At 42.2% G+C, this 20,371-nt stretch overlaps 2 pseudogenes; both read left to right on the forward strand.

The window, feature by feature from the left end:
• The first annotated feature begins 8,575 nt into the window (after positions 1 to 8,575).
• LOC123402390 lies at positions 8,576 to 16,152 on the forward strand (annotated as a pseudogene).
• Positions 16,153 to 16,473: 321 nt separating this feature from the next.
• On the forward strand, positions 16,474 to 19,818 carry LOC123402397 (annotated as a pseudogene).
• Positions 19,819 to 20,371: the final 553 nt, after the last annotated feature.

The following is a 20,371-nucleotide window of genomic DNA, read 5'->3' on the forward strand; positions in this document are numbered from 1 at the left end:
ACCTCCACGTGCATTGGACGAGCTCCGCCCTTGCGTTTGTTGGTGAGCACAAATGACTTCTCCTCCTACCCCCTTAATTTGCTTTGTCCCGGTGTTCGTGCCGATGAAACTTGCTAGTTATAGGTTTCTTCAATCATGAGTATGCGTGACCATTATGTGTCTCCCGTTCGAAAGGGCGACATCTATAAATATGCATTTCTTTGCATATTTATAACCGCCATCCTTTCGAATTGTCCAACATTATCCATGGACAACCCAAGTATATGTAGATTGGGTTTGTTTTCCCGTATGCTGTGCTCCGGATCCAATGCGGAATTTTGTTAGTGCCTCCCTGTTGTTCTCCGGGTACACATCCTCTCTGCTTATTGCTGAGACGTGTATCAGGAGAACAGCGGGGAGGTGCTGCCGAAATTCTGCGTTGCATCTGGAGCAGAGAATGGGAAAACGAACCCAATCTACACATACTCGGTGAGATTAGGACCTATCTTTACTTATTAGCGTGTAGGTTGCATGGACGTAATAAAACTGACAAACTTGATTAGCGTATGAATATAGATGATGAATTATATATTTACTTCTTGTGCCCCCATAGGTAGCTAGGCAACATGAGTGGTCGTGCTTGGATGTACACTGGTCACCCTAGTCAGAAAGACATGACCCATGAATGGTTAACAAAAACCAGGGGGTTTGTGCGAGCCGCATTTGCAAATGGCCAGCAAAAAACATGGTGCCCCTGTCCCAACTGCGACAACTGGAAAAAGAAGACATAGTTTGAAATGGGTAAACGCCTAATTATACAGTGTGGACTTTTCATGGTGAGTCTGACCAACATGCCAGAGCTGAGGTGATTCGTCGTTGCACCGACGAGCAAGGTACCGGGATTGAAGACATGATGCAAGACTTTGATGATGCTCGGGATTCGGATGATGAGATGGAGGAATCTGCAAAGGCCTTCTATGAAATGTTGGAGTGTTCAAAACGTCCTCTCCACGAGCAGACTGAGGTTTGTCAGCTGGATGCCAGCGCGCAAGTAATGGCTCTGAAGGCTCAATTCAACCTAGACAGAGAATGCTACGACGTGATGATGACGATATTTGGACACTTTCTACCCAAAGGCCATGTACTGCCTGCAAACCTGTACCAGTCAGAGAAAATCCTCCGTGTACTTAAGATGCCCTATGAGAAGATACATGCCTGTGAGAATGGATGTGCCTTATTTAGGCTTGAGTATGGGGCCTTGAACTATTGCCCCATTTGCAATTTTTCCAGGTATATTGTGGTAGACAACGGTATGGGTGAGAAGAATCAGACCAAAATCCCCATTAGTGTTCTTCAGTATCTGCCAATCATACCAAGACTTCAACGTATTTTCATGGTCGAAGAGACGGCCAGACAGATGACATGGCACAAATTGGGCAAAAGAACCGAACTATATGCGGATGGGAACAAGATGCTGGTACACACTTCAGATGGTTTTGCGTGGAGGCACTTCGATGCATTACATAAGGATAAATCAAAAGATCCAAGGCAACCTAGAGTTGCTATCAGCACGCATGGGTTGAATGTGTATGGTATGACGGCAGCACAATACATTTGTTGGCCTGTATTTGTCATTCCACTAAATTTGCCACCCGGAGAGATTAGGAAAAGAAAGAACATTTTCTTGATGTTGATAATTCCAGGGTCCAACTATCCGGGGAAGAATATGAATGTGTAGATGCAGCCGCTTAAGGATGAGTTGCAAGAATCCTGGGATAATGGGATCAAGACCTACGACGCGACTACCAAAACAAATTTCAAAATGCATGTGTGGTACATGTACTCGATGCATGATTATCCGACGTTTGCGCTATCTGGCTGGTGTGTGCATGGAAGGTTCCCGTGCACCACATGCAAGGCAGCTCTTCACTTCCGTTGGCTGCAGGCTGGTCGCAAGTATTCTTGCTTCGACATGCATAGACAATTCCTGGATCCTTACCATAAGTTCAGAAAAGACAAGAAGAATTTCATCAAAGGTAGAGTTGTCAAAAACACTGCACCAGCTGTGTTGACAGGCCAACAGACCCTTGATCAGTTAAACGCTCTCGAGCCTGATCCTTTGCGTCCAGGATACTTCAAAGGGTATAATACGGAACACGCTTGGACTCACAAGTCATGCTTATGGGATCTGCCTTACTTCAAAGACCTCCTTTTCCCACACAACATCAACGTGATGCACACTGAAAAGAATATTGCGGAGGCCATTTTTGGTACATTGTTCGGCATAGAGGGGAAGTCAAAAGATAATCCTAAGGCTAGAATCGATCTGGAGGCTCTATGTGATAGACCGTTGCAAAACTTGCGACAACGGAAAGGAAAGGAAAGCATAGCGAATCCATAGGCATGGTTCAATCTTGAAAGGCCAGCTATGAGGGAAATGCTATTGTGGGTGAAAATGTGGTTGATGTTCCCCGATGGGTATGCTGCGAATCTAAAGATGGGAGCGAGTCTTGAGAAATTGAAAATATTTGGTCTCAAGAGTCATGATTGGCACATATGTATTGAGCGGGTAATGCCGGTGATGCTGCGTGGCTTTATCCTTGAGGATGAATGGCTAGTACTGGCAGAGCTGAGCTATTTCTTCTGTTCTATTTGTGCGAAAGAACTATCGCCTGGCGTGCTAGATGAAATGGAAGAGTTGGCGCCGGAGTTGATCTGCAAATTAGAAAAGATCTTTCCACCGGGCTTCTTTAATCCAATGCAACATTTGATTTTGCATCTCCCGACCGAGGCAAGAATGGGGGGCCCATTCAAAATCGATGGTGCTACTCAACTCAGAGCATGCAGAAGACGCTTCGAGCTAGGTGTAAAAATAAACGTAGAATTGAAGCATCAATGGCCGAGGCATTCATTACCGAGGAGGCGACAAATTTCGTCACAGCACACTACGAAGCCAAAAATCATCATTTGCATAACCCGAAGCCTCGGTACAATGATGGCGATGCAAAAAAAGTTCGATCCAACCTCAGCCTATTCAAAGGTAAGCTCGCACCATCCGGTGCTTCGAAAGGGAAATCATTGGATGTCGAAGAATGGCGAACCATTTCATTGTATATCTTCACCAACCTAACAGAAGTGCGGCCGTACATCGAGTAAGTTCTCGGTAATTTATTATTCCTCAACTTCTAATTGCTTTGAACTACTTTTATTCCCGAATATTTGATATAGTCGATACATCGCCAAATTCTCGGATGGAGCGGTCATCGAAAAGGATTCCGTCAAAGAGTATGAGCTTCTCGCAAAGCATGGAGGCGACTATCCCGGTTTCATCTCTAGGTTCAAACAAAGGGTAATTAACTACCATTAAGGGCCCATTTGATTTCTTGGTCTAATTTGCGGCTAATTCATCCATTCTTTCGTATTAAACTTGTAGGCTGATGCAGAGTCTATGGACGCCGAGTTGAGACAAGTCGCTAATGGTTTTGACTATAAGGTCCGTTCATTTGACAAATACAACATCAACGGGTATCACTTTCATACCTTTGGCAAAGAGCTATCTATGTCCGACCTAAAGACTACAAATTGTTTCGTCTCTGCTATCGGCGAAGGAGACACCGAGTATTATGGAAGAGTTGAAGCAATTAATGAACTTCTATTCTATGGTGAAAACCCACCGACCGTTGTAGTCTTCAAATGTTATTGGTTTGAGCCGAGGGAGACTAGAAAGACTCATGAACATATAGGACTAGTCGAAATCAACCAAAACACCCACTTAGATGTTCCCGATGTCTATATTACGGCTCAATAGGCGACACAAGTTTTCTATCTATCGTGTGCCTGCCAAACTGATCCAAATCTCAAAGGTTGGGATGTCGTTTATGAAGTGCCACCACATTTTAGAGCACCTACCCTCAATGAAGAGGATTACAAACCTCATATTAACCCAGACACATATGAAGGAGAATTCTTCCAAGAAACACGTATGTCCAAGAAATGTTTCAAGAACCGCTCTACTTCACCCCAGAACATTGAAGTAGACATCAACAGTGAATCCGTCTTAACCCCTGAGCCCGAACAGGAAGAGCTGGAAGAAGAAGAGGTTACTGCTGCGGATGACCTGTCACTTCTTGACCGATTAAATAATGGTGGCCTTCCACATGTTCTTTGTGATAGTGATGATGATGATGCATTTATTGATGATAGTGATGATCATGATGCATTTATTGACCCCGAAGCATATATAGACTAGCACGATTGTTATTAGTTCATGTCAGGTATTCAACTATTATACTATATACAAATTTTGAGTTCATGTTAGGTATTCAATTTTTATTAGCCATGTTGGCATTTATGACGATGATACACTTAAATTATATAAATTTTATTACTCCTGTTGGTATTTATGTTGTACTAATTTCATTTACTCTTTGTCATGACAGGTGTTGAAAGATGGTGGGAAAGGGCCGAGAGCACTCCGTGGCTCCTTCTTCGTCTGCGGGTGATGGGATAGGTACTTCCATTCCTGCCTTGCCTCTTCGGAGAGCGTTTCTCTCTACTCTGCATGGAGCGCCCCCCGTGAGAGGAGGTCGACCCCCCGCGAAGCCGAGAGGTACTAAAGGTACACGTTGTATTCATGTTGTTATTTATGTTGTACTCATGTTGTATGCACATTGGTATTTATATACATTTTATTACTCATGTTGGTATTTATGTTGTACTAAAGGTACACGTGGCCACGGGAGAGGTAGGGCGGTGGCTGCCACACCTTCTAAGGTGGAGGCTACACGATCTCCGCCACCACCCCAAGCTGATTCACCTCAGCACAGGACTTCTAGGGTGGATTCGTCTGAGGTGGAGGCTACATGGTCTCCGGTTCACGAGCCTCGGGTCGACGAGCCTCAGGTGGACGAGCCTTCGAACCACGAGACTCGTGTCCCAGAGGCTTCGTTCCAGGCGACTCCGGAGTAAAGCAGGGATGAGGGTACGTCCCAAGAGACCCAGTGGGATACTTGGGCTGAGCCAAGTGGTCATGCTGGTAGCGACGAGGAGCTGGGTGAGGGGGCTACCGTCTACAAGCATGGTAGTTCGGGGCTCCCGCTCGTGCCGGCGACCCCCGAGCAGAGGTGGTCGATTAGGCCAAATGGGGACAAGTAAGTTAATTTACTCTTATTTAACCTTTTGCCTTCGCGTTTTCTGAAATATCTAATGTTTTGGCTTTAATTTGTCATACCGTAGGGGTTGGATTGTTGCCAAGGGTGTCCGCAAGCCCAACAACGTCCTTGGTGTGCTTTGCCGTAAATACTTCCCAGGGTTTGTTACGTTGCCCGGTCGGGAGCGAGAGGTAGGAATGACCTGGGAGCACTACTTGGGTGCCCCGACCCCACCGGAGGTGGAGATCGACGGTGTTTTGTGCCACACGAGGGCCGACATGGTGATATGACAGTTCTGGGTAATTTGTCCTTCACACAATTATAAATCAACCATAGCTATTTATTGTACTAATCGGTGTTGTCTCGTTTGCAGACCTACTACAAGTGTGAGGAGCGATACGAGGAGGACGCGGCAAAGGTTATCGAAACCGAATGTTGCTGCCTACTTCAGAACTTTCGGCAGAAGGCTCGGGTGCAGGCTGTTCGAGACTACTATGCCACGCGGCGTATTAGGATTGACAAGGCAAAGTGTCGTGATGCTAAGATGGAGAAGGAGCATTACATGAAGGTAATTACATATTATTAAGGCTTTGTGGTTAGTTTCCTTGATTTGGTTCTTACGCGCTCAAATTTCTCTTTATTAACTTAGGTGCCCCCGAGATAGTGTGTGGATAAGATGGATTGTTGGGAGGTCTTGGTGGATCAGTGGTGCTCCGAAACGTGGGAGGCCAGCCACAACAATGCCAAGGAGAGGCGTGGCAAAATGGTTGGTGTGCCACACCATCAAGAGAGCGTTAACTTAATCCAATTTGGCGAGAACTGGGTATGTGGTTTGCTTCATGCCTCATGCAATTCATTCTTAATGCTATCTTGAGCCCTTTACTAATACAATTTTCCTCCCTCTCTCTTTTAGGCGCGTCACAATAAGATGGAGGTGCCACAGATGTACAACCTGTATGCGATGGCCCATACTGCCTCGTACAAGAAGGTCAAGGCATTCTCTGAGTCTGACCTTGAGCATCCAGAAAACTTCACCAACATCTCCTCCCATCACAAGCTCGTGAAGTCCAGAGATCACGGGAAGGTGAGGAAAGGGGAGGACTTTAACCCGAGCGAGGGGCCTATTGATCCAGAGCTGGTGATGATAGCTGGCAACGGGAGGCCCCATGGCTCGATCGCCATTGGAGACGGCCTTATACGTTGTCCTAGCACTCTCCGGCAGATAAAGGCACGCCAAACAAGCTCCTGTCCGGAGATAACACGTCGTCCACGGCCAGTCGAGCTCGCCATCGAGGTTAGTTTAATGGACTCAACTATCTGTCCGCATTATGTTATGCGTTGGAACCAATATGATTACATTGCTAACAATGAGTTGTGGTGAAGGCTGCTATTCAGAAAGAGAGAGAGGCAATGCAGGCGGCTATGGCGGAGAAGGATAAGGAGATTAGGGAGCTGGAGGAGAGGACGACTTCAGTGGTGGAGGCGGAGAGGGCACGGAATGATGCGTCTAACAGGGCCATATATGAGCTCTTCGTGGTAAGTTTCTTCTTCATGTTATTTCAAATCTTGCATTTGAATGTCCGTTTCATTAATAAATAAAAAGTTTGACTTGTCGAAACCAAATGTACAGTCTATGTGCGAGAAGAGCGACCAAGTCCCTCCGCCGATGCTAGTCATTAACGTGGTGGGGACGGTGAGTTTCATTTCAGTGAAGTGATCTTAAGAGTGTCCTCATGCTAACGACACATTGCAAACGATGTTTGGTGCAGAATATCTCCGGAAACGCATCGCACGACCCTTCTACGGTGGAGCCTTCTCCAGGGCAGCCTTCTCGAGGTGAAACAAGCGAGAGCCATCGTGCTTCACCGCCGTGAGGACGACAATGGTATTTTATTTCTAGTGTTTTAATAAAAATTAGATAGATTTCCATCTAAATGGCATAATTAGCTTAGTTAGCTCCAAAATGGCTTAATAAGCATAGTTTGCTCCGGAATGGCTTAATAAGCTTAGTTAGCTCCAAAATGGCTTAATAAGCTTATTTAGCTTCAAAATGACCTATTTAATAAAAAATGACCTATAGTTCGCTAAGTTCTCTCCTAAATGACATAATAAGGCTTACGTAGCTGCAAGATGACCTATTCCCCCTAACTTAGGTATTAAATGGCCTATAATTAGCCTAGCTAGATCCAAAATGGCTTAATGAGCATAGTTTGCTCCGGAATGACCTATTTTACCAAAGTTAGCTCCGAAACGACCTATAGTTAGCTAGGCTTCCACCTAAATGACATAATTAGCTTAGTTAGCTCCAAAATAGTCTATTTAATAAAACATGACCTATACTTAGCTAATTATCCTCGAAATGACATAATTAGCTCCAAAAAGGCATTCTTAGCTAATTTAGCCCGAAGAAGGGGACAAGAGGATAAGAAAGAGAAAAAAGGAAAGGAAGGAAGAAGAAGAAGAAGAAGAAGAGAAGAGGAAGAAGAGAAGGAGGAGGATAAGAAGAAGGAGAAGGAGTAGAAGAAGGAGAAGGACCTCCTTCTCCTTCTTATTCCTCCTTCTTCCTTCTTCCTCCTTCTCCTTCTCCTTCTCCTTTTCTTCTTCTTCTCCTCTTCCTTCTCCTTCTCCTCCTCCTCCTTATTCTTTTACTTCTTCTTCTCTTCTTGCTTCTTCTCTTTCTCTTCTTCTACGTAGCTTAGACTCATCCAAGAAAGACTAATTTGGCTAATTATCCTACAAAATGACATAATTAGCTTAGTTAGCTCCAAAATGACCTATTTAATAAAAAATGACCTATAGTTAGCTAAGTTCTCTCCTTAATGACATAATAAGGCTGACGAAGCTTCAAGATGACCTATTCCCCCTAACACTACAGGAATCAGCTATTTTGATGATAGGTATAATCTTTGACGTCAGCAAATCGTCGGGGCAGACGGAAAATGGGAAGTTTGCTGTCATGGGCACACGGCAAAGAGTTACTATCGTCAAAAATCACGAAAAACAGACGTAAAAAAAAACCACACGGCAAAAAATAGTTTTGCCGTCAACTATTTGGGTAGATGACGGCAAAGGCACGATTTTTGCCATCTACTTATGCTACGGATGACGGCAAAACAAGATGTCCACGCTCTTGTTAACTGACCCAAACGGCAGGCAGTTTTGCCGTCTTGGATTAGCAAGAGAAGACGGCAAAAATTAGTCTTTGCCGTGAGTTACGTAGTATAGAAGACGCCAAAGAGTAAAAACACACCTGCCCTACCTCCCGCGAGTGGAAAAAGAACATACCGGATAAAAAAATGAGCGCAACAGCCCCTCCCTCTCGTGACTGGTGGTTCCCTCCTCTAGGGTTCACAGCGAGCCTCCCAGCCGCCGCCGTCGGGCCCTCCCCGGCCGCCGCCGCCAGTGCCCTCCCCGGCGGGCGTCGTCCGTCTACGCGACATGGCGGGATGGTAGGCCACGTCCGGTCGGGTCTCCCTCCACCACACCTCCAGTCGGGCCTCCCTCCACCACCGCTAGTGCCCTCCCCGGCTGATGCCTCCGGTGCCCAGCCGCCGTCGGACCTCCCTACCACGGACCATGGCAGTGCTATTTTGATTCCCATCTTCTCCACGGACCATGGCAGTGCTATCTTGATTCCCAAGGATCCCTATCACCGCCTCCTCAGCACCTCCCCCTTTTCACCTTTCCAAATCTCCAACAGATTCCAGTATTTTCTTGCAACAGAGACCGGTAGATCTATATCCCCTTCCTCCTGCAGGGTATGCAGTTCCTATCCAATTAAGCAGCGGAGGTGCAACGTTCCCGTCGTCTCCATAACTTCCAGGTCTCTGCTGTTCACCACTGCACGTCTTCCCAGTCGGTTCTTCAGACGTTGGCTGACCAGCACTGAGGTCCACAAGAAAAGCTCCACCTGATTTATCAAGGTACATTTATTTCAGTTATTTGTTTATCACTGATCTTAGTTTTTTTGCGAGTGATCTTAGTTTACAGTAAACTGGTTCTTGATTTTTTTCGTATTACACCTCCCTTATTTAACAATGGAACTCGTGATTTATCAATTGTTTATAGTAGAAGTGCATGTAGTCTTCATAGTTTGATTAATTCAGTGCTTGAACATATTTTTGTTTGAATTATTTGTTTGCCACTGATCTTTAACAATTATTCATCCTTTTGATATCATGTAATCAGAAGTTTTGTGGTGTTATCCCAAAGCAAAGATCGATAAGATTTTTTTTTCATTCTTCTTGGAACCATATATGAATGACATATGTGCACACTTTCTTATTATTTGATTTTTTGTAACTTGCCGCTCGCTCAGTTACGACAAAACAATGATGATCCCCTGTTTGTGATAGTGATATCTCGAGTGTTGGAGTACTACTGAAGGGATCTATGCAGAGCAATTGAGCTCAGTGTTGTGATCTGCCATCATTAGCGATTTTGATATTTGACAAATATCGCTTGCTGGTACCGTGTGTGTTGGCCCTGACAGATCTGCAGCCCTCGATGTGGCCTCTATTTTCTGTACCAGATTCTCCATGCAACCACTTTCTCAAGGTGTCCCTTGATTCTGCCCCACCCATCCAGGTTTTGTTGAAGATGAAAGACAAGATAGTCCACAGATCAGGTTCGGTTTTGAAATCCAATGTTTTCAACTCATATGTTTCTAAGACAATTGCCACTATTTTTCTGCTGCATCTTTTTATTTTAATTTTTGCAATACAATATTTATCTTCCATGCAATCTGAGTTGTGTACATAACATACCCAAGAAGAATTAAAAAATGCAGTTCATCAAATTGTACACTGGCAATCTGTAGTGTAGTAACATCTTTGAATATGAAATTTGTCATATTATTTATTCATATTGTTATCTTCTTTGGCATGTGGATGTTACTCTGAAAACCCACAAAAAAATCCCGCAGCAACGCGCGGGGCATTATCTAGTTACTATGTTATACATGCTCTTATTTGCATTTCTTTTTCCAAAATTCAGCAGCGATGGCGACTCTCCCCAGTTGGACTCTTCTGTTCCATCGCTTGCGGAAGCAGCAAAACCAGGTTTTAGGAAAGCTGAGAAACACAGCTAGAATGCTCTGCGGAGTGTATCAGAGCTTCACATTGGCGATGAGAAGCTGGCTGGCTCTAGCAAATTCGATATGGTAAGGAATATCTACCTAATGCACTACTATATATGTATATATTACCTCATCCTGCAATCTGTCTACTGCTTTGTGTAGGACAAAGTGCTGAAAGGGTTCGGAGCTCGTCGTGCTTCCGGAGCTTCCAGTGGCACTAACATCCAGGCTGGTGATGTACCTTTGAAGTCTTCAGAGATGTGCCCTTCCAAGATCACAATACCAGGAAAAAAAGCTCCTTTGGATCTCACCTTGAAGACTACCCTGCAGTTTGTTTCATCATCTTCTGTGAAGTGGTCCGTATGCATTAGCTTCTCTTGCATTTCTTTCTAGTTTTCATTTAGAAAATGCACCCTTCCCAGAGAAATTTCATGAGTATCTTGATTTGGTGCCATAACTTAGATTGACACTCTGAAAATAAGATATGTAAATGGTATGAGTCAGTCAGTCATTCAGTCTCATTGGATGCTTACTGCACCTGCAAATTTTTTCCAGATATTTCAATTAGGTATTGATGTGTGTATGATCCAGTGCTCCAAGTGATATGATGTCTAGTACAACATACGGTCACTAGGAAAAATAATTGAAAATTACTTGCAAATTGAACCCTCTCTTCTTTGTTTAGTTTTGCTTCGATTTTCTGTCTCAAAGGCCCAAAGTATAATAACTCTTGCCTGGAACAGGTGTCACAATTTGAGTACAAGTTGTAGGGGCAGTGTTGCCGAGCCCCTTGCTCAGAGTTATAATGGTAGGCCTCAAAGTTCAGGACGCATGAGGCAAGAGAGCAACAAGGAATTCTTATTCTCAAAGGCACTGCAGTCATGGGTATATCCACAATCCATGTTACCTCCTCCCATCGTATCTGCTATGCTCTCATCAGATGCACAAGGAGGTAATTACTAGACCTGCACTATTGTTTGCTTTTGAAGATAAAATATCCCCGTACTTTCGTGGATGTATCTCTTTACCTTTTCTCCTTCTGGCATGTAGAAAGAGAGTACATTGACAAAAGGTATCAGGATTGGGAAGATTCTTTTTAGAATCTTTACTACATGTTCCGGAAGAATTTCTTGAATATCTTCTATGGTATCTTCTTGCTCCTCAGAAATCGATCCTTCGTAATAATTTGATAAGTATATGGAAAATTTAACTGTTTTTGTACATGTACAAAGAATTCTGAACACGTTAAGATTCCACATTTGTCTCATGATCACCTTCGCTTGCAGTTATATTTCATTTTCCTTGGAAGTATTGAATCTTTGGGTTTTACTAGACTGTTATTCTATGACTCACCCTCGTTCATCTTACTGAACATCACTTTTGTTACTGTAGTTTATACGACACAATTTGTTGCTCTATTTATCAGCGGAAACTGTTTGGAGAAGCATTCTGTAATGCCTACTTGTCACAATCTACACATGGCATGAGGTCACTACTACGGAGACAGGTCAGTCCTTCATTTTGTTTTTCGACCTCATCATCGTTTTCACATTTCTATTTAAAATCCCTATTAAAGTGCCACATCACGGTTACGGACCAACAATTATGTACATTACTGCCTGCAACTTCTAAGTTCTAATTATTTCAATTAAGTAGATCTACTTATTGGTTGACAAGCACTCATTTCTTCATTTCTTGATGTAAAAGAGTGTATTCTAGATTTCTTCATTTCCCTCTTTCATTTTTTGGGGACTTACGACATATGAGTTACAACATCATACTGGTTTCACATGTGAATAAAGCATCTTTAATACTTTTGTGATTAACCCAATGCTTATTCTATTTTTTTGCCCATTTTGCTGAAAGAAATATCTTTTTGGTTGTTGAAGTCAATTTTCTACCTTTATTTGGTACCATAATAGGAATGAAATATTGACTTGGTATATTGGTCTCTAGGGCATTGAATTGCTCCAAGCTAATCCAAGCTGTGTTGATTTAAATCTTTGTACTAGGTTAAAATATCATTGTCACTTAAAATCATATTGTGTGACCATGTGGCTGCATTGTTGCAGGGTGTTTGATTTTCTATGCCCCTTTGCAAGGCTGAAGTAGAGGAGGCTACAGAAGATGACCTGCTTGAGTTCTCAAAAATTCGAACACTCGACCTGGGCCAGGTTCTATTTGATTCTTCAACTTTCCCTTATTTGCTTTAGACAGACTGCAGCTACCGGACTGACTGGGATTGTTTTCTATTGGATGGGCAGACACTTCATGTAGATGCTTTATCTGAGGTTGACAATACCACACAGTCGCTCCTTATATACATGGATGTGCTATTGATTATATATATATATATATATATATATATATATATATATATATAGATGTTCTATGTATTATGCTATATATATATATATATGGATGTGCTATGGATTAAGGATGTTATATATATGATGTATGGATTATCGATGTGTTATATGCTGTATGGACTAAGGATGTTATATATATGATGTATGGATTAAGGATGTTATATATATGATGTATGGATTACGGATGTGTTATGTACTGTATGGATTACGTATGTTATATATATGTTGTATGGATTATGTTATATTTATATATATGTTGTATGGATTATGTTATATATGTATATATATGTTGTATGAATTATGTTATATATATATATATATATATATGCTGTATGGATTATGTTATATATATACATTGTATATTTATGCTGTTTGCTGTCATGTTCAGGACGGCAAAAAAATGTGGCGCCCTCAACATGTGGTTTGCCGTCTTGTGTAACTTCAGAAGACGGCAAAAAATATTCCATATTTTGCTGTCATGTACAGGTGAGGAAGACGGCAAAAGGGCTAATGTCGACCGTTAGTTAGGCCGTTCCGTCTTCTGACCATTTTTTGCCGTCTACCAGACAAGCTGACGGCAAAATAGTTTCACTCACGGCAAACATTTTGCCGTGTGCACTGCCGGACGCTGACAGCAAAGATACCCTTTGCGGGCGCATGGTCTGATGACATTATTTGCCAACATGGGCTCACGGCAAAAATTTTGCCGACTCTAATTCTCTCTTTGCCCTTTGTAGCGTCTTGACGGCAAAATGCTCGATTCGTGTAGTGTAACTTAGGTATTAAATGGCCTATAATTAGCATAGCTAGATCCAAAATGGCTTAATAAGCATAGTTTGCTCCGGAATGACCTATTTTACCAAAGTTAGCTCCGAAACAACCTATAATTAGCTAGGCTTCCACCTAAATGACATAATTAGCTTAGTTACCTCCAAAATGGTCTATTTAATAAAACATGACCTGTACTTAGCTAATTATCCTCAAAATGACATAATTAGCTCCAAAAAGGCATTCTTAGCTAATTTAGCCCGAAGAAGGGGACAAGAGGAGAAGAAAGAGGAAAAATGAAAGGAAGGAAGAAGAAGAAGAAGAGAAGAAGAAGAAGAGAAGGAGGAGGATAAGAAGAAGGAGAAGAAGGAGGAGAAGAAGGAGAAGGAGCTCCTCCTTCTCCTTCTTCTTCCTCCTTCTCCTTCTCATTCTTATTTTCTTCTTCTTCTCCTCTTCCTTCTCCTTCTCCTCCTCCTCCTCCTCCACCTTCTTCTTTTACTTCTTCTTCTCTTTCTCTTCTTCTATGTGGCTTACACTCATCCAAGAAAGACTAAATTGGCTAATTATCCGACAAAATGACATAATTAGCTTAGTTAGCTCCAAAATGACCTATTTAATAAAAAATGACCTATAGTTCGCTAAGTTCTCTCCTAAATGACACAATAAGGCTTACGTAGCTGCAAGATGACCTATTCCCCCTAACTTAGGTATTAAATGGCCTATAATTAGCCTAGCTAGATTCAAAATGGCTTAATAAGCATAGTTTGCTCCGGAATGACCTATTTTACCCAAGTTAGCCCCGAAACGACCTATAGTTAGCTAGGCTTCCACCTAAATGACATAATTAGCTTAGTTAGCTCCAAAATGGTCTATTTAATAAAACATGACCTATACTTAGCTAATTATCCTTGAAATGACATAATTAGCTCCAAAAAGGCATTCTTAACTAATTTAGCCCGAAGAAGGGGACAAGAGGAGAAGAAAGAGAAAAAATGAAAGGAAGGAAGAAGAAGAAGAAGAAGAAGAGAAGAAGAAGAAGAGAGGGAGGAGGATAAGAAGAAGGAGAAGAAGGAGTAGAAGAAGGAGAAGGACCTCCTTCTCCTTCTTCTTCCTCCTTCTTCCTTCTTCCTCCTTCTCCTTCTCCTTCTCCTTTTCTTCTTCTTCTCCTCTTCCTTCTCCTTCTCCTCCTCCTCCTCCTCCTCCTTATTCTTTTACTTCTTCTTCTCTTCTTGCTTCTTCTCTTTCTCTTCTTCTACGTAGCTTAGACTCATCCAAGAAAGACTAATTTGGCTAATTATCCTACAAAATGACATAATTACCTTAGTTAGCTCCAAAATGACCTATTTAATAAAAAATGACCTATAGTTAGCTAAGTTCTCTCCTAAATGACATAATAAGGCTGAGAAAGCTTCAAGATGACCTATTCCCCCTAACACTACAGGAATCAGCTATTTTGATGATAGGTATAATCTTTGATGTCAGCAAATCGTCGGGGCAGACGGTAAATGGGAAGTTTGCCGTCATGGGCAGACGGCAAAGAGTTACTATCGTAAAAAATCAGGAAAAACAGACGTCAAAAAAAACCACACGGCAAAAAATAGTTTTGCCGTCAACTATTTGGGTAGATGACGGCAAAGGCACGATTTTTGCCATCTACTTATGCTACGGATGACGGCAAAACAAGATGTCCACGCTCTTGTTAACTGACCCAAACGGCAGGCAGTTTTGCCGTCTTGGGTTAGCAAGAGAAGACGGCAAAAATTAGTCTTTGCCGTCAGTTACGTCGTATAGAAGACGACAAAGAGTAAAAACACAGCTGCCCTACCTCCCGCGAGTGGAAAAAGAACATACCGGATAAAAAATTGAGCGCAACAGGCCCTCCCTCTCATGACTGGTGGTTCCCGCCTCTAGGGTTCACAGCGAGCCTCCCAGCTGCCGCCGTCGGGCCCTCCCGGCCGCCGCCGCCAGTGCCCTCCCCGGCCGCCGCCGCCAGTGCCCTCCCCGGCCGCCGTCGTCCGTCTACGCGACATGGTGGGAGGGTAGGCCACCTCCGGTCGGGCCTCCCTCCACCACACCTCCGGTCGGGCCTCCCTCGACCACCGCCAGTGCCCTCCCCGGCTGACGCCGTTGGTGCCCAGCCGCCGTCGGACCTCCCTACCACGGACCATGGCAGTGCTATTTTGATTCCCATCTTCTCCACGGACCATGGCAGTGCTAGTTTGATTCCCAAGGATCCCTATCACCGCCTCCTCAGCACCTCCCCCTTTTCACCTTTCCAAATCTCCAACAGATTCCAGTATTTTCTTGCAACAGAGACCGGTAGATCTATATCCAATTCCTCCTGCAGGGTATGCAGTTCCTATCCAATTAAGCATCGGAGGTGCAACGTTCCCGTCGTTTCCATAACTTCCAGGTCTCTGCTGTTCACCACGGCACGTCTTCCCAATCGGTTCTTCAGACGTTGGCTGACCAGCACCGAGGTCCACAAGAAAAGCTCCACATGATTTATCAAGTAGCAGGTCTTCAGTTGATTGGTTCAATCCTGGAAGGTACATTTATTTCAGTTATTTTTTTCTCACTGATCTTAGTTTTTTGCCAGTGATCTTAGTTTACAATAAAGTGGTTCTTGATTTTTTTTGTATTACACCTCCCTTATTTAACAATGGAACTCGTGATTTATCAATTGTTTATAGTAGAAGTGCATGTAGTCTTCATTGTTTGATTAATTCAGTGCTTGAACATATTTTTGTTTGAATTATTTGTTTGCCACTGATCTTTAACAGTTATTCATCCTTTTGATATCATGTAATCAGAAGTTTTGTGGTGTTATCCCAAAGCAAAGATCGATAAGATTTTTTTTCATTCTTCTTGGAACCATATATGAATGACATATGTGCACACTTTCTTATTATTTGATTTTTTGTAACTTGCCGCTCGCTCAGTTACGACAAAACAACGATGATCCCCTGTTTGTGATAGTGATATCTCGAGTGTTGGAGTACTACTGAAGGGATCTATGCAGAGCAACTGAGCTCAGTGTTGTGATCTTCCATCATTAGCGATTTTGATATTTGACAAATATCGCTTGCTGGTACCGTGTGTGTTGGCCCTGACAGATCTGCAGCCCTCGATGTGGCCTCTATTTTCTGTACCAGATTCTCCATGCAACCACTTTCTCAAGGTGTCCCTTGATTCTGCCCCACCCATCCAGGTTTTTGTTGAAGATGAAAGACAAGATAGTCCACAGATCAGGTTCGGTTTTGAAATCCAATGTTTTCAACTGATATGTTTCTAAGACAATTGCCACTATTTTTCTGCTGCATCTTTGTATTTTAATTTCTGCAATACAATATTTATCTTCCATGCAATCTGAGTTGTGTACATAACATACCCAAGAAGAATTAAAAAATGCAATTCATCAAATTGTACACTGGCAATCTATAGTGTAGTAACATCTTTGAATATGAAATTTGCCATATTATTTATTCATATTGTTATCTTCTTTGGCATGTGGATGTTACTCTGAAAACCCACAAAAAAATCTCGCAGCAACGCGCGGGGCATTATCTAGTTACTATGTTATCCATGCTCTTATTTGCATTTCTTTTTCCAAAATTCAGCAGCGATGGCGAATCTGCCCAGTTGGATTCTTCTGTTCCATCGCTTGCGGAAGCAGCAAAACCAGGTTTTAGCAAAGCTGAGAAACACAGCAAGAATTCTCTGCGGAGTGTATCAGCGCTTCACATTGGCGATGAGAAACTGGCTAGCTCTAGCAAATTCGATATGGTAAGGAATATCTACCTAATGCACTACTATATATGTATATATTACCTCATCCTGTAATCTGTCTACTGCTTTGTGTAGGACAAAGTGCTGAAAGGGTTCGGAGCTCGTCGTGCTTCCGGAGCTTCTAGTGGCACTAACATCCAGGCTGGTGATGTTCCTTTGAAGTCTTCAGAGATGTGCCCTTCCAAGATCACAATACCAGGAAAAAAAGCTCCTTTGGATCTCACCTTGAAGACTACCCTGCAGTTTGTTTCATCATCTTCTGTGAAGTGGTCCGTATTCATTAGCTTCTCTTACATTTCTTTCTAGTTTTCATTTAGAAAATGCACCCTTCCCAGAGAAATTTCATGAGTATCTTGATTTGGTGGCATAACTTAGATTGACACTCTGAAAATCAGATATGTAAATGGTATGTGTCAGTCAGTCATTCAGTCTCATTGGATGCTTACTGCACCTGCAATTTTTTTCCAGATATTTCAATTAGGTATTGATGTCTGTATGATCCAGTGCTCCAAGTGATATCATGTCTAGTATAGCATACGGTCACTAGGAAAAATAATTGAAAATTACTTGCAAATTGAACCCTCTCTTCTTTGTTTAGTTTTGCTTAGATTTTCTGTCTCAAAGGCCCAAAGTATAATAACTCTTGCCTCGAACAGGTGTCACAATTTGAGTACAAGTTGTAGGGGCAGTGTTGCCGAGCCCCTTGCTCAAAGTTATAATGGTAGGCCTCAAAGTTCAGGACGCATGAGGCAAGAGAGCATCAAGGAATTCTTATTCTCAAAGGCACTGCAGTCATGGGTATATCCACAATCCATGTTACCTCCTCCCATCGTATCTGCTATGCTGTCATCAGCTGCACAAGGAGGTAATTACTAGACCTGCACTATTGTTTGCTTTTGAAGATAAAATATCCCCGTACTTTCGTGGATGTATCTCTTTACCTTTTCTCCTTCTGGCATGTAGAAAGAGAGTACATTGACAAAAGGTATTAGGATTGGGAAGATTCTTTTTAGAATCTTTACTACATGTTCCGGAAGAATCTGTTGAATATCTTCTATGGTATCTTCTTGCTCCTCAGAAATCGATCCTTCGTAATAATTTGATAAGTATGTGGAAAATTTAACTGTTTTTGTACATGTACAAAGAATTCTGAACTCGTTAAGATTCCACATTTGTCTCATGATCACCTTCGCTTGCAGTTATATTTCATTTTCCTTGGAAGTATTGAATCTTTGGGTTTTACTAGACTGTTATTCTATGACTCACCCTCGTTCATCTTACTGAACATCACTTTTGTTACTATAGTTTATACGGCACAATTTGTTGCTCTATTTATCAGCGGAAACTGTTTGGAGAAGCAGTCCTGTAATGCCTACTTGTCACAATCTACACGTGGCATGAGGTCACTACTACGGAAACATGTCTGTCCTTCATTTTGTTTTTCCGACCTCATCATCGTTTTCACATTTCTATTTAAAATCCCTATTAAAGTGCCACATTTCTGTTACGGACCAACAATTATGTACATTACTGCGTGCAACTTCTAAGTTCTAATTATTTCAATTAAGTAGATAAACTTATTGGTTGACAAGCACTCATTTCTTCATTTCTTCATGCAAAAGAGTATATTCTAGATTTCTTCATTTCCCTCTTTCATTTTTTGGGGACTTACGACATATGAGTTACAACATCATATTGGTTTCACATATGAATAAAGCATCTTTAATACTTTTGTGATTAACCCAATGCTTATTCTATTTTTTGCCCATTTTGCTGAAAGAAATATCTTTTTGGTTGTTGAAGTCAATTTTCTACCCTTATTTGGTACCATAATAGGAATGAAATATTGACTTGGTATATTGGTCTCTAGGGCATTGAATTGCTCCAAGCTAATCCAAGCTGTGTTGATTTAAATCTTTGTACTAGGTTAAAATATCATTGTCACTTACAATCATATTGTGTGACCATGTGGCTGCATTGTTGCAGGGTGTTTGATTTTCGATGCCCCTTTGCAAGGCTGAAGTAGAGGAGGCTACAGAAGACGACCTGCTTGAGTTCTCAAAAATCCGAACACTCGACCTGGGCCAGGTTCTATTTGATTCTTCAACTTTCCCTTATTTGCTTTAGACAGACTGCAGCTACCGGACTGACTGGGATTGTTTTCTACTGGATGGGCAGACACTTCATGTAGATGCTTTATCTGAGGTTGACAATACCACACAGTCGCTCCTTATATACATGGATGTGCTATGGATTATGATGTATGGATTAAGGATGTTATATATATGATGTATGGATTACGGATGTGTTATGTACTGTATGGATTACGGATGTTATATATATGTTGTATGGATTATGTTATATTTATATATATGTTGTATGGATTATGTTATATATGTATATATATGCTGTATGAATTATGTTATATATATATATATGTTGTATGGATTATGTTATATATATACATTGTATATTTATGCTCTTTGCTGTCATGTTCATGACCGCAAAAAAATGTGGCGCCCTCAACATGTGGTTTGCCGTCTGGTGTAACTTCAGAAGACGGCAAAAAATACTCCATATTTTGCTGTCATGTACGGGTGAGGAAGACGGCAACAGGGCTAACATCGACCGTTAGTTAGGCCGTTCCGTCTTCTGACCATTTTTTACCGTCTACCAGACAAGCTGACGGCAAAATAGTTTCACTGACGGCAAACATTTTGCCGTCTGCACTGCCGGACGCTGACGGCAAAGATACCCTTTGCGGGCACATGGTCTGACGACATTATTTGCCGACATGGGCTCACGGCAAAATTTTTGCCGACTGTAATTCGCTCTTTGCCGTCTGTAGCGTCTTGACGGCAAAATGCTCGATTCCTGTAGGGTAACTTAGGTATTAAATGGCCTATAATTAGCCTAGGTAGCTCCAAAATGGCTTAATAAGCATAGTTTGCTCCCGAATGACCTATTTTACCCAAGTTAGCTCCGAAACGACCTATAGTTAGCTAGGCTTCCACCTAAATGACATAATTAGCTTAGTTAGCTCCAAAATGGTCTATTTAATAAAACATGACCTGTACTTAACTAATTATCCTCAAAATGACATAATTAGCTCCAAAAAGGCATTCTTAGCTAATTTAGCCCGAAGAAGGGGACAAGAGGAGAAGAAAGAGGAAAAATGAAAGGAAGGAAGAAGAAGAAGAAGAGAAGAAGAAGAAGAGAAGGAGGAGGATAAGAAGAAG

This window comes from Hordeum vulgare, chromosome 1H (assembly GCF_904849725.1).
Source record: "Hordeum vulgare subsp. vulgare chromosome 1H, MorexV3_pseudomolecules_assembly, whole genome shotgun sequence".
Classification (NCBI taxonomy): domain Eukaryota; kingdom Viridiplantae; phylum Streptophyta; class Magnoliopsida; order Poales; family Poaceae; genus Hordeum; species Hordeum vulgare.